The sequence below is a fragment of the Lissotriton helveticus genome, chromosome 1_2 (genome assembly GCF_964261635.1).
Source record: "Lissotriton helveticus chromosome 1_2, aLisHel1.1, whole genome shotgun sequence".
Taxonomy (NCBI): Eukaryota; Metazoa; Chordata; class Amphibia; order Caudata; family Salamandridae; genus Lissotriton; species Lissotriton helveticus.
The window spans coordinates 319,559,672-319,574,559 of NC_136058.1; the positions used below are offsets into that span (position 1 = coordinate 319,559,672).

The 14,888-nt window shown below is 48.1% G+C and overlaps 1 long non-coding RNA gene across 1 annotated transcript; it reads right to left on the reverse strand.

Annotated features, from left to right (window-relative positions):
* Positions 1-1,209: 1,209 nt before the first annotated feature.
* On the reverse strand, positions 1,210-3,110 carry LOC144807877 (uncharacterized). Its single transcript, XR_013606492.1, has 6 exons — positions 3,058-3,110; positions 2,281-2,348; positions 2,096-2,189; positions 1,922-2,000; positions 1,775-1,831; positions 1,210-1,386 (listed from the first exon to the last, which is right to left on the reverse strand). It is a non-coding gene; the product is annotated as an uncharacterized LOC144807877 (long non-coding RNA).
* Between the last annotated feature and the right edge of the window lie 11,778 nt (positions 3,111-14,888).

Below are 14,888 nucleotides of genomic sequence, written 5' to 3' on the forward strand. Positions count from 1 at the left end.
GGTCTTGTTTGACTACTTATCGAAGATGGGGCACTTCATCGCCTGCAAACAAGTCCCTTTGGCAGGTCTTTTGGCAAAACTATTATTGACTAAGGTGGTCCAGCTCCATGGCCATCCAAAAGAGATAGTATCTGATAGGGTTGCTCAATTCACTGCCCACTTCTGAAAGACCTGGTGTTCGGAATTACAGATAGAATCCTCCCTTTCCGCAAGCTTTCACCCTCAGACCAATGGCCAAACAGAGCAACTGAATCAGACCTTGAAGCAATTCCTCAGGTGTTACGTTAACAATAATACAGAAGTGTGGGTAGAATGGCTATGGGTAGCAGAGATAGCATACAACAGTGCCAAACATGCCTCTACACAACATGCACCTTTCTTTGCACCTATGGTTTCCATTCACGTTTCACACCGTTGATCCTTCGTAGTCAGAATTCCAAACTCCCCGATCTATGCAAGAGGTTGTCCCAAATTTGCTCGACTTTGTTGGAAACACGGAGCAATTTACTCCGTGCCAAACCAAGGTATAAAGCCCAGGCGTACAAACATCGCAGACCAGGCCTCACATATAAAAAGGGGGAAAGGGGTTGGTTGTCAACATAACACATAGGGGCAGATTTCTGTCGGACTTGCGCCACGTTTACGCTGCCGTTGCGTCACGCAACGGCGGCGTAAACGTGGCGCATCCCTGCGACCCATTTACAATGTGACGCATCTAGGCAGATGCGTCACATTGTAAAACCCTGCGCCTCATGTGGGCGTTCCTGCGCAGGGTGGGCGTTCCGGGGCAGGTGCGCCTCGCAAAAGTGCCTGCATGAAATCTACAAGATTTCACGCAGGCACTTTTAGGCCAATGCTTCGTCAAAACCCTGTAAATGCTGTAAAAACACGGGTTAACCCAATAAGTCACTGGGACCTGGGTGATTAATTGATACAGACAAGGTGGTCCCAGATACTAAAGAAAATAAACCATAACTAAAAGATCTTTTGAGAAAATATAAACAACATTGTTTTTATTCACAACGTGTGTCAGTGAAACCAAATTCATAAAATACATCAATAGATTATCACATTTAATGCCCCTAAAGAGAAAGGAAAAGGAAGGGTCGTGGTGGGATGGTGAAAGTACTGAGATGAGTAAGAGAAACAGTGGTCACTATGACCTCAATAAATCAGAAATGATAAATAACTAACAAAATAATTGGTCACAATCCATAAATTGATTCAAGCAATATCATGCCTAGAAAAATCACAAATGATAAATCAGGGAAAAGGCTGAAGGTAAAAGGGAGTGTCGACGTTTCGACCCAAGATGATGCAGGTGTGGAATAAAACCTTGCCAGAGGGTCTTCATCAGGACAAGGACGTGGAAGGGGGGCAGTGGATCTGCGTACAAAATAAATAAGTCAGTATTAGTAATGGTCATGATGATCCATATTCTTCATAAAATGGTTATAAATGGCCGAGACAGGGAAAGATAGATAACCAGTCACAAAAAGGAATACATTAGAAGGGTGGTAGGTGTCCAGCAGAGCTTCTTTAAACAATACCACGGGTGATGACATGACCCAGATGGACATTAACAAGTTTCTCATGTATTGTCCTTACCAGAAACTCGGGTCTGTTAAAAATAGGTATCAGACTGACAGAGGAAATTTGTCATAGAAAGGAAACAACCACCGATTTATGTCCTGCAATACAATACCCGACGACCGGGTTTTGTCTAACCCTAGTAATATGGTCACAACCATTTGAACATATCAAAACTGGTTACCTTAATATAGGGGATGTAATCAGGAATGGGAAGTAATCTGTCACATGAATCTGGTTCCTATATAAGGAAGATTGTCAAAAAATAGAATCACTGGCACTTCAGTTGTAATAGTTTGTCAAAATACGCAGCAATTGTCCATTTGCCTACCTGGAAATCTTAATGAGTCTACGTGGCCGGAAGGGGTTCTGGTGTGATCAGTCTCACCACTTATGCACTCCGTCTTGGTCTACAAGGAATGTATAGATGCTTACTACTAGCTGCACGAGTGCGGCCAAAATCATGATTTTACTGCCAAAAAATAAATTAGGACGTGTCACATACCTGACACCATTCAAGACGCTGTGCTGAAAGGGGGTCTGAAGTAGCAATCAATCGTAGTCGGTGATCACCCCACCCATTAACTGATATCAGGCGTCTAAAGATAATAGAAACGACTGCATTATACTGTTATCACAGAGACGGTACGTTTCTTACATTATCAAATATCAAGGTGGTAGGTAGCCTACCTTATAAATGGGTTCGCAAGGTGTTTACAAATATCATGTAAAGGAGCCCACATACGATTGTGAGGGATCTGTAATGACAAAGTCGGCGAGTAATTATTGCCAAACCGGGTAAAAGACATGAACCAAGTCATACTTAAAAGAAAATTAAGTTCTCACAATCATACCTTCAAGAGATGCACACGTGTTATAAAGGGGGTCCGCTACGTCCGCATCAGTTGGTGATTGTCGTTCGAGTGGCAAACAGGAATACTAACTTCCTGGTAGGGGTTACGATCACGGGACCGCCGATGATCATAGAGACTGAAAGCAGACTCACAGATTTAATGTGAGCCGGTAACACTATGCATTCTAGATATGTTAATGGAAAAACAATTTTAATTCATTTGAGTAAGTCCTCAGAACGTTAATCGTTAGTAGTATAAATGGGAAACAGGAATACCAACTTCCTGGTAGGGGTTCCCATCACGTGACCGCCACTGATCATAAAGACTGAGGGCAGACGCAAGGCAGGCGTAAGGCTTGATGCAGCATTGGACAGATAGGGCCCCCAAGAGCATTGTTGGAGCTGCGTCGCGCTTGCGACGCAACTCCAGCAATGCGTCGCCTTTACGTCACAGAAGCGTCACACATCTGCGCCGTTTTGCCCCATGGTGCGCCGCATTGTAAATGTGGCGCACCATGGGTGGCGGAGCTGCGGCGCACAATAAGTTATTGTAAATCTGCCACCTAAGATTTAGGAAACACGGTGTGTTCAACCCTAAATTTGTAGGTCCTTACCCGGTTGTCAAACACATCAATCCAGTGGCGGTAAAGCTGAAACTGCCTGCACATTTTCGTATCCACCCTGTCTTCCACGTGTCTTTGCTGAAACCTTCACGCTGTCCTGTAAAGAAACAGCCCATGCCCATCTGGGTACAACATGACCACTAATATGAAGTCAAGAAGGTCTTGGACTCCAAACTGGTACGACGCAAACTGTGGTATCTCATTGCCTGGAAGGGTTACGGCCCGGAGGAGAACTCTTGGGCATCAGCAGAGGAGGTCCATGCTGCACGTCTAGTTTCCGCTTTTCACAAAAAGCATCCGACCAAACCAAATGTCAGTCAGTGTCTTCCGGGAGGGATATGTACTGTCAGGCCCTAGCTCTACTAAACACTGACTGCACCGATTTTACTCTGTCAAACTACATTACCCAGCAGGCGTAGCGGTGTCACGCCCCATGTGATGCTACGCTGTGCGGGGACACCGGATATATGCGCAATTTACAGACTAAGCGCTGCGGTCAGTTTATTGTTTCAGATCCCAGGAGTCCCGGCGGTGTGAGGACTACTCACGTCCATTGGGGGGTACCGTGAGTACTTTGCTGAGGAATCTGTGGTGTAGATTTCGTGACTCTAGCCTATGGTGTATTATGCAGTAGTTGGTATCGTGGAAACTGTTATTTTCAATTCCTTTGGGTTATTTCAGCAACGTACGGAGGATGACTGTACCTATGCTGCTACATTACTTTTCTTTACATTTTCATGTTTATTATATATTATTTCCCTAGGAGAGAGATAGAGAACCTAAGGAGGGTGTGTTGGACACCGTACTATTGCATTCTTTTACTGATCCACTTGTGCCTTTGGGTAGGTTGAGGGAAATGTTCTTTGTTGATTACAGGAGGGGAAACTGATACACATACGTGATGTACTTATGGTCTGCTCTCTCTTCCTACTAGCTACATGCTGGAGGTTTGCAATCAACCTCTTCTCTCTTCGGGTATCCTTCCTTCACTCTCTTTATTTCAGGTAGTGTATTTTCCCATGGCATCCGATCTTATGATGTGCCTTAGCTAACTGTGCTGTGTGAATGGACAGCAAAGACTAACAGTGTGTTATTGTGTCCCCACAGATCTGCCTCCCTGCGGTCCCTATCCTTTCCTTTCCTTCCCTTGCTTGACTATCTCACCAGTCAGAGTATCTATTTATTTCGGACTTGGGGCAGTCGAGAGGTGGACCCCTTTGAGCATCAGCACAATCCCGAGGATTCTGACAGTGTGTTTGTATTTACAGCACAATCAATGGACCTTATTATGGTCATCTACTTACTGTGATAGGACCTGACTAGGGGCCAGATGTAGGTCGCCAATTACCGGTCGGTAACGGCCGATTTCGGCCGTTACCGACCGGTAATTGGGATTTAACATGTAGGTGGGCTCATGTTTACAGAATCTGTATATTTACAGATTCGGTAAATTTACCGATTCTGTAAAATACCGAATCGGTAAATTTACAGAATTGGTAAATACAGATGTAGGTGGCACTTCAAACAGTGCCACAGGCCATTACTCATTCGTTATTTACCATGTAATACAATTGCATGGTAAATAACGAATTCCAGTGTACATGCACATCTGTGCATGTACACCTGTGCCATGTGGCACACAGACATGCCCTAAGGGCATGTCTGTGTGTCACATGGCACACAAGCCAAAATCAGGGGTGCAACAGGGTGTCAAAGTGACACCCTGTCACCCTTGCAAAATCGGTAATTTTACCGAATCGGTATTTACCGATTCGGTAATTGACATTGATTCCTATGGGCCCGTAGGCCCATAGGAATCAATGGCAATTACCGAATCGGTAAATATCGATTCGGTAATTACCGAATCATACAGATTCGGTAAAAATTACCGATTTTTTTACCTACATCTGATTTACCGAATCTAGAATACCGAATCGGTAAAATTCGGTATTTTAGAGTCGGTAAATCAGATTTACTTACATCTGGGCCCTAGGAGGGATATTCCCTGCATAGACACAATGGTGACAGTACCTGACGCTTATACGTTTTGCAAATAGTAAGTGATGATATAGGCTATTATTGCATTATGAGCTGGATATGTATACGCCTCAATGTTTTTTAACACTGGCTTAAGTTTAAAATAAGTGAATCACAATGCTACTCTAATTGACTTATATGGTTGTAAAGAGACAAAGTGTGCATAACCTGTGTTCATATGCAGCGCAAACAAGTTGTCAAAACTGATAAAGTCTGCCCTCGTATGTAGTCTTTTGAAATTGATTCATGTACAAGAAATTGCAAGGGTTTTAATGTTAATGTTGTATGCTTTGACAGATTTGGCCGTTTTGTCACTGGCAAATCGTATTTTACGGACGTTTGGAAAACCTCTTGTTTTAATGCCGAGTCGATACGTTGTGAAGGATACGGATTTCGATAACTGTGCTACCAGTAAGTGTACATACATATTATAATTCCCCAACCCTCCGACAATGATTATCTCTGGACGGGGGTCGGAAGGGACTAAGACGGATAGAGTATAAGAACATAAAGATCTATTATGAGTGGTCACTATGTATATTTGTAGAAACAGACATTGCGTGGAGGGCCATTCATTAATGTAAAAAAATCACACGAGTTACAATAAGACATGGATTAAGGACTGGGTTAGAACGTTTGAAATGTATGCACTTAAAATCAATATATTAGTATCTGAATAGTGTTCCTAGCTCTCCCCAAAGTAAAAGATTTGTGGAGATTAGGTCAAATGGAAATTCGTAATTAGGATATTTTTAAAATCTTAAATTGTGTTTATTAGTAGGTGTACATAAGTACTTATTGTTATCTCAAATATTTGTCTATAGATATATAGTTTCATCATCGCTGTTGATTTTTACATGTGGTATAAACCTCCGTCAAAAAACTCCGACTAAGGTACGAAATAAAATGTATTTAATATTCGCATGAATTTATTGTTAAGTGAAACAGAGCTAGATTGGGTTCTCTATATATATTGACAACAGATTTCGATGCAAGGCACAATGAATTATGTCAGTTATAATATGAAATACAATAACTGTGTGTTTCCTAAATTTTTCTCCTCCCGTTCTTGCAAATGATTAAGATAACATGATTATAAAGTGTTCTGTATGGCTTCCCATTGGTCTAAAAAAGAGAATGTGAATATTGTCCAAAGGGATAGAGATTAATAGGCAATACTTGGTTAACTTAATAATGATGTATAATGAATGGCACTGATTTTGTATATTGAATTTTTATTGTATATATTTTGTAAATATTGTGATTTTGTAAATTGCTTTTAGCCCTGAAAAAGTCCCATGAGGGATAAAACGCGTTGGCTGCAAGTAATTCTGTGATGTTTTAAAGGAATAAAGTGTCTCTGAATAAAAAGAATACATGCACTACACTCAAGTTTTGTGACTGTTTACCTTGCTCATCTGGGCAGCTATTTATTGATATATTGTGTTCTTTGTTGTGATTTGATGTACTAGGACAGCTATACATATTATAGACTTTTTTGTTCGGGTAAGGAGTCAATTTAGCTTTTTCTCATAACAGATTAGCAATTCCTGGAGGACCAGCCCCTTCACCTTGTCATCAGTATCACTGACAACCTGTTGTAGTCTAGTGAACTAGTTGGAATTATGGAACTAGGAGACACAGATTTTACATCCTGACCTCCCATTTGGCCAAATTGCGTGATCTTGCTCAACCACTTTTCTGAACTTATTTTCATGGCCACTAGAATTATGAGGCTGCTGCATTATTCACATAATTATGGATTTGCCGCATACGCCACATAATCCATCATCTCCCGCATAGTGTGCCGATTTTAACGGAACAAAAGACTAGTTCAAATAGTTGAAAAGTTACTATAAACACAGAAACATGTGAAAAGTAGAAGAGCCTTTGCGAAGCTTGACAGGTAACCTTTCTGTTGGTTATTGCTCCATTTGCATGTTAAACTGGCACTAATGAGATGCAACCAATTTCCAGGCAGCGTGAACAAGTGTAAAAGTGACAATATAATAAAATAATACTATCTCTAAATGTGCCACGTTGCGCTGCATAATTTATCGTTTCTTACCAAGTAATTTACTCAACCCTGCTACCCAATTTGACCATTCCTAGCTGCATAATTTCAGTAGCTTTGCTTATTGCTCTGCTGCTCCCTTTGTGGCAAGATTGGTAGTATTTTTGTTCAACAAACTGTGTGATCTTGGGCAAATAATGCTCTCTGTGTGCCTCGTCCATTGAACTGACAGCATGGCAGCACTTGAAAACAGGTTTAATGTGAGAAATACACATGAAGGGCCTACTTCCTGCCTCTGACTCATCTCGAGGTCCAATTGGTATCTCAAACCCAGAACGAGGTAAGCTGTGATGTGGCTACTGCCTTCCACCCTTTTTTTACCCAGGATGTGGCGTGATGGCCAGAGCTGCCAACTTTGGAACTGAAGAACTGGTTCCAGTCTTAGCATCAGCTCAACATCCTGTGACTCTGGGCAAATCCCTTCATCTCCATGGGCCTAAGTAAAGAATGTGTCCTTGTGTTTGTATCCGTTACTCCTGTAAAGTGCTCTAATACCTTCGGTCGAGTTCGCCCACGTCAAGCTGCAAAAATGGTTTTCATTCACTCATTCAGAGCTGTTTGCATCTAGTTGCCACCGGACTGCTTTTCTACCAGCAGCACCAGTAATTTAATGCCTCTGATGGTACCAAAATAAGCCGAATCACTTAAAGGTGTTATTTTGAGCCCTTATCTGTAAATACTTCAAACAGCAAATATAAATAGAAAACACTTTTAATTGTTTATTACAGCTGCACAATTCCTGACTAATAATTAAAGCAAACAAAGGCAAAAAGTCATGTTACAAATGAATAAATATGATCTTCTTTAAAGTCCCATTTAGTAGCCTGTCCAGGACTTTGCAGACACTCAAAACAAAAACAAATGGAGGGCATTTTTCTCTTGAAAGGTGGCAACCCTATTTGCATCCCAATAGTAGATAGATCCTGAACCTTCATGGTGCAGGACCCATCCTATGCAGCAAGGCCCCAGCCCAGATGCTGACAAGCATTTCTTTCACCTGCATGGCTCAGGGCCCCTCCTGTGAGTCAATGGCCCCTCCTAGACCCTGACAAGCACCTCTTTTGCCTGCATGGCGCAGGACCCCTCCTATGCAGCAAAGCCCCCTCCCAGGCGTTGACCAGCAGCTCTTGCACCTGCATGGTGCAGGATCCCTCCTGTGCACAAAATTCCCTCCTAGACACTGATAAGCATCTCTTTCAACTGCATGGCACTGGTCCCCTGCTGTGCAGCAATGCCCCCTTCCAGACGCTGACAAGCACCTCTTTCCCCTGCATGGCTCAGGGCCCCTCCTGTGCAGCAATGTCCGGGTCCAGATGCTGACAAGCATCTTTCACCTGCATGGTGCAGGGTCCCTCCTGTGCGGCAAGTTTCCCTCTCAGACGCTGACAAGCACCTCTTTCCCCGCGCAGGACACCTCCTGGGCTGCAAGGCCCCCTTCCAGACGTTGACAAGCCTCTTTCTCCTGCCTAGTGCAGGGCCCCTCCTGGGTAGCAAGGCCCCTCCCAGATGCTGACAAGCTTCTGCTTTCCTGCATGGTGCAGGACCCTCCCATGCAGCATGGCCCCCGCGCAAATGCTGACAGGCATCTCTTTCACCTGCATGGCGCAGGAGCCCTCCTGGGTAGCAAGTACCCCTCCAAGACGTTGACAAGCATCTTTCACCTGCATGGTGCATAAACCCTCCCAAGCAGCAAGGCCCCGTCCCAGACACTGACAAGCATCTCTTTCACCTGCATGGTACAGGACCCCTCCTGTGCCGCAAGGCCCCCTCCCAGATACAAACAAACACCTATTTCACCTGCATGGGGCAGGGCACCTCCTGTGGCAAGGCCCCTCTCTGATGCGCTGACAAGCATCTCTTTCACCTGCATGGTGCAGGGTCCCTCCTGTGCAGCAAGGCACCCTCTCAGATGCTGACAAGCATCTCTTTCACCTGCATGGCTCAGGACACCTCCAGTGCGGCAAGTTTCCCTCTCAGATGCTCACAAGCATCTCTTTCCCCTGCATTGCGCAGGACACCTCCTGGGCTGCAAGCCCCCCGACCAGACGTTGACAAGCATATTTCACCTGCATGGTGCAGGGCCCCTCCTGGGTAGCAAGGCCCCTCCCAGATGCTGACAAGCTTCTGCTTACCTGCATGGTGCAGGAACCCTCCCATGCAGCATGGCCCCCTCGCAAATGCTGACAAGCATCTCTTTCAACTGCATGGTGCAGGGCCCTCCCATGCTGCAACGCCCCATCCCAGACACTGACAAGCATCTCTTTCACCTGCATGGTGCAGGGCCCTTCCTGGGTAGCAAGTACCCCTCCCAGTTGCTGACAAGCAGCTGCTTACCTGCATGACGCCTGAACCCTAACATGCAGCATGGCCCCGTTCCAGACACTGACAAGCATCTCTTTCACCTCCGTTGTGCAGGACCCCTCCCATTCTGCAAGGTTGCCCTCCCAGATGATGACAAGCATCTTTATGCTATGTTATGTTAGTAGGAATTTGTAGAGCGCACGCTGACCCAGAGGTTTCATGGCGCTAATCAGGCAAGAGTCAGGACGGAGAACAGGTTACGCAAGTGCTTGCTCATACAGCCAGGTCTTAAGCAGCCTTCTGAACCCCAGCAGGTTGTCACACTTCCGGATTGCTAGTGGCAGAGAATTCCAGAATTTTGGGACAAGGTAAGAGAACCTACAACCTCCCTGGCGTTTGAGCTTGAAGGTAGAGGTGGTCAGGAGCTGAAGATGGGCGGACCGTAGGTTGCGGTGTGGGACGTGCCTTGCTATCAGGCAGCTGATGAATTTGGGACTTCTGCCGTGCAGAGCTTTGAAGATTATGCACCCTGACTTGAAGGCCGCACGTTGGGCGATAGGAAGTCAGTGACGTTTGTCCAACAGAGGTCTAGCGGATAGCCATCTGGGTTGCTTATGGATAGCCTGGCGGCCTGGTTTGGTACCATTTGGAGGCGTTTAAGTAGGAATGATGGGAGGCCAGGGTAAATAGAGTTGGAGAAGTCGGAGCGAGAGGGTACCAAGGAAATCATCACCTCTGTAAGAGCTGAGTGGGTAAGCAGGTGGGCAATTTTTCTAATCCTGCGTAGCTGAAATAGGCAGGACAAGACTACTGCCCCTATCTGGCCTCTAAGTGATAGGTCTGCATTAATAATGACCCCAAGACTCTTCACAGATGAGGAAGGGGCAGGGGGGAGACCCAGTTCTGCCAGCCAGTAGTGTGGACCCCAAGAGAGTTCACTCTTCCCAGGCAAGATTATTTCGGTCTTGCCTGGGTTGAGCAAACTGGATGTGAAGCATAGTGGTTTGAAATTGATGGATGGTGTCAGATGAGCTGTCCAGTGGGAAGAAGAAGTGGAGGTTATCCGCATAGTTAAAAGTAGTTACCTTCAGATCTTTTAAGGAATGGATCAGGGGCCGGAGCCATAGATTAAACAGGAGAGGGGAAAGGGATGAGCCCTGAGGGACTCCGCAAGAAGTCGCGATCTTAGGGGCAGGGAAAGGAGCAAGACGAACTGCTTGGGTTCTATCTTCAAGGAAGGATTTGATCCAGTGATAGGCGGAGCCCTGTATGCCGGCTTGTTCGACACGGTCACGGTCAGGCAGGATTTTATGGTCGACGGTGTCGAAAGAAGCCGACAAATCCAGTAGCACCAAAGCCTGTGACCCACCCTTATCAACATTAGCTCTGATCTGTGATTCACCTGCATGGTGCAGGGCCCCTCCTGTGCAGCAAGGCCCCCTCCGAGGCACTGACCAGCCTCTCTTTCACCTGCATGTCGCAGGACCCCTCCTGGGCAGCAAGGCCCCGTCCCAGACACTGACAAGCATCTCTTTCACCTCCATGATGCAGGACCCCTCCCATGCTGCAATGCCCCATCCCAGACACTGACAAGCATCTCTTTCACCTGCATGGTGCAGGGCCCCTCCCATGCTGCAATGCCCCATCCCAGACACTGACAAGCATCTCTTTCACCTGCATGGTGCAGGGCCCCTCCCATGCTGCAATGCCCCATCCCAGACACTGACAAGCATCTCTTTCACCTGCATGGCTCAGGGCTCTTCCTGGGTAGCAAGTACCCCTCCCAGATGCTGACAAGCAGCTGCTTACCTGCATGACGCCTGAACCCTAACATGCAGCATGGCCCCGTCCCAGACACTGACAAGCATCTCTTTCACCTGCATGGTGCAGGGCCCCTCCCATGCTGCAATGCCCCATCCCAGACACTGACAAGCATCTCTTTCACCTGCATGGCTCAGGGCTCTTCCTGGGTAGCAAGTACCCCTCCCAGATGCTGACAAGCAGCTGCTTACCTGCATGACGCCTGAACCCTAACATGCAGCATGGCCCCGTCCCAGACACTGACAAGCATCTCTTTCACCTCCATGGTGCAGGACCCCTTCCATTCTGCAATGCTCCCCTCCCAGATGCTGACAAGCAACTGTGATTCACCTGCATGGTGCAGGGCCCCTCCTGTGCAGCAAGGCCACCTCCGAGGCACTGACCAGCATCTCTTTCACCTGCATGGCGCAGGGCCCCTCCTGTGTGGCAAGGCCCCATCCCCGATGCTGACAAGCGTCTCTTTCCCCTGCATGGTGCAGGGCCCCCATGTGCTGCATGGTCCTAGCCCACACGCAGACAAGCACCTCTTTGACCTGCATGGTACAGTACCCGTCCTGTGCAGCAACGCTCTATTCCCAGACACTGACAAGCATCTTTCACCTTCATGGCGCAGGACCCCTCCTGGGCAGCAAGGCCCCCTGCCAGACGCTGACAAGCATCTCTTTCACCTTCATGGGGCAGGAGCCCTCTTGTTCCACAAGGCCCCATTCCAGATGCTGACAAGAAGCTCTTTCACCTTCATGGTGCAGGACACCTCCTGTGCAGCAATGTTCCCTCCCAGATGCTGGCAAGCAGCTCTTTCATCTACATGGTGCCGGGCCTCTCCTGTGCGGCAAGGTCCCCTCCAAGACGCTGGCAAGCATCTCTTTCACCTGCATGGTGCAGGGCCCCTCCAGTGCAGCAAGATTCTCCCCCAGATGCTGACAAGCACCTCTTTCACCAGCATGGGGCAGGACCCCTCCTTTGCGGGAAGACCCCCTCCCAGACGCTGCCAAGCACCTCTTTCACCTGCATTGCGCACTATGTCGTGTGCAGCAACGCTCCCTTCCCAGACACTGACAAGCATCTTTTTCACCTGCATGGGGCAGTAGCCCTCTTGTGCCACAAGGCCCCATTCCAGATGCTGACAAGCATCTTTTCAACCTGCATGGTGCAGGACACCTCCTGTGCGGCAAGGCCCCCTCCCTGACTCTGACATACATCTCTTTCATCTGCATGGTGCAAGGCCGCTCCTGTGCAGCAAGGTTCCCCCCCAGATGCTGACAAGCAGCTCTTTCACCTTCATGGTGCAGGACCCCTCCTGGGCAGCAAGGCCCCCTGCCAGACGCTGACAAGCATCTCTTTCACCTTCATGGGGCAGGAGCCCTCTTGTTCCACAAGGCCCCATTCCAGATGCTGACAAGAAGCTCTTTCACCTTCATGGTGCAGGACACCTCCTGTGCAGCAATGTTCCCTCCCAGATGCTGGCAAGCAGCTCTTTCATCTACATGGTGCCGGGCCTCTCCTGTGAGGCAAGGTCCCCTCCAAGACGCTGGCAAGCATCTCTTTCACCTGCATTGTGCAGGGTCCCTCCAGTGCAGCAAGATTCTCCCCCAGATGCTGACAAGCACCTCTTTCACCAGCATGGGGCAGGACCCCTCCTTTGCGGGAAGACCCCCTCCCAGACGCTGCCAAGCACCTCTTTCACCTGCATTGCGCACTATGTCGTGTGCAGCAACGCTCCCTTCCCAGACACTGACAAGCATCTTTTTCACCTGCATGGGGCAGTAGCCCTCTTGTGCCACAAGGCCCCATTCCAGATGCTGACAAGCATCTTTTCAACCTGCATGGTGCAGGACACCTCCTGTGCGGCAAGGCCCCCTCCCTGACTCTGACATACATCTCTTTCATCTGCATGGTGCAAGGCCGCTCCTGTGCAGCAAGGTTCACCCCAGATGCTGACAAGCAGCTCTTTCACCTTCATGGTGCAGGACTCCTCCTATGCAGCAACGCTCCCCTCCCAGATGCCGACAAGCATCTCTTTCACCTGCATGGTGCAGGACCCCTCCTGTGCAGCAAGATTCTCCCCCAGATGCTGACAAGGAGCTCTTTCACCTACATGGTGCATGCCCCCCCCCCCTGTGAGACAAGACCCCTTCCCAGATGCTGACAAACATCTCATTCACCTGCATGGTGCAGCACCCCTCCTATGCAGCAACGCTCCCCCTCCCAGATACTGAAAATTGCCTCTTTCACCTGCATTGTGCAGTACCCGTCCTGTGCAGCAACACTCCCTTCCCAGACACTGACAAGCATCTTTTTCACCTGCATGAGGCAGGAGCCCTCTTGTGCCACAAGCTCCCATTCGAGAAGATGACAAGCATCTCTTTAACTTGCATGGTACAGGACACCTCCTGTGCGACAAGGACCCCTCCCTGACTCTGAAAAGCATCTCTTTAAACTGCATGGCGCAGGCCCCTCCTGTGCAGCAATGCACCCCTCCCAGATCCTGACAAGCACCTCTTTCACCTGCATGGCTCAGGAGTCCTCCTGTGCAGCAAAGCCCCCGCCCAGACGCTGACAAGCATCTCTTTCACCTCCATGGTGCAGGCCCCCTCCCTTCACATGCATGGCGCAGAAGCCCTCTTGTGCCACAAGGCCCTGTTAGATTTGAAATGCTATTTCCGTGATACCCTGAACTGAAATGCTCCCTTTGGTATGTTCTAACGGACGGAGCGTTGACAATCCAAGCACTCACCCCCAATCAACTGATCTTGGCAGTTCGGGCTGGACTGTTCCCATGAGGCACAGGGTCAGACTGATTTGCATATGGCCATGTCTGAACTGGGGTGGCAGAGTGGGCTAAAGAATGGTGATGGATTAAACCCAGATCAGTTGACTGGGGGTGAGTGCTTGTATTGTCAACGCTCCGTCCATCATTTCCTTTGGTTTTGCTTTGTTCGCCATAAGTTGGCAGGGTATGCTCAGACGTGAGTCCCTTGCTCACTTTGCCACTTGATTCAAGCTAGCCCTGCTGAAGACGGCTGCAATGCCAGAAACCGGTCCTGGGAAGCTTGTTTCTGGTCCAGGGAAGGCATGGCTTGGCAGTTCGGGCTGGACTGTTCCCATGAGGCACAGGGTCAGACTGATTTGCATATGGCCATGTTTGAACTGGGGTGGCAGAGTGGGCTAAAGAATGGTGATGGATTAAACCCAGATCAGTTGACTGGTTTGAGTGCTTGTATTGTCAACGCTCCGTCCATCATTTCCTTTGGTTTTGCTTTGCTCGCCATAAGTTGGCAGGGTATGCTCAGACGTGAGTCCCTTGCTCACTTTGCCACTGGATTCAAGCTAGCCCGGCTGAAGACGGCTGCAATGCCAGAAACCGGTCCTGGGAAGCTTGTTTCCGGTCCAGGGAAGGCATGGCTTGGCAGTTCGGGCTGGACTGTTGTCATGAGGCACAGGGTCAGACTGATTTGCATATGGCCATGTCTGAACTGGGGTGGCAGAGTGGGCTAAAGAATGGTAATGGACTAAACCCAGATCAGTTGACTGGGGGTGAGTGCTTGTATTGTCAACGCTCCGTCCATCATTTCCTTTGGTTTTGCTT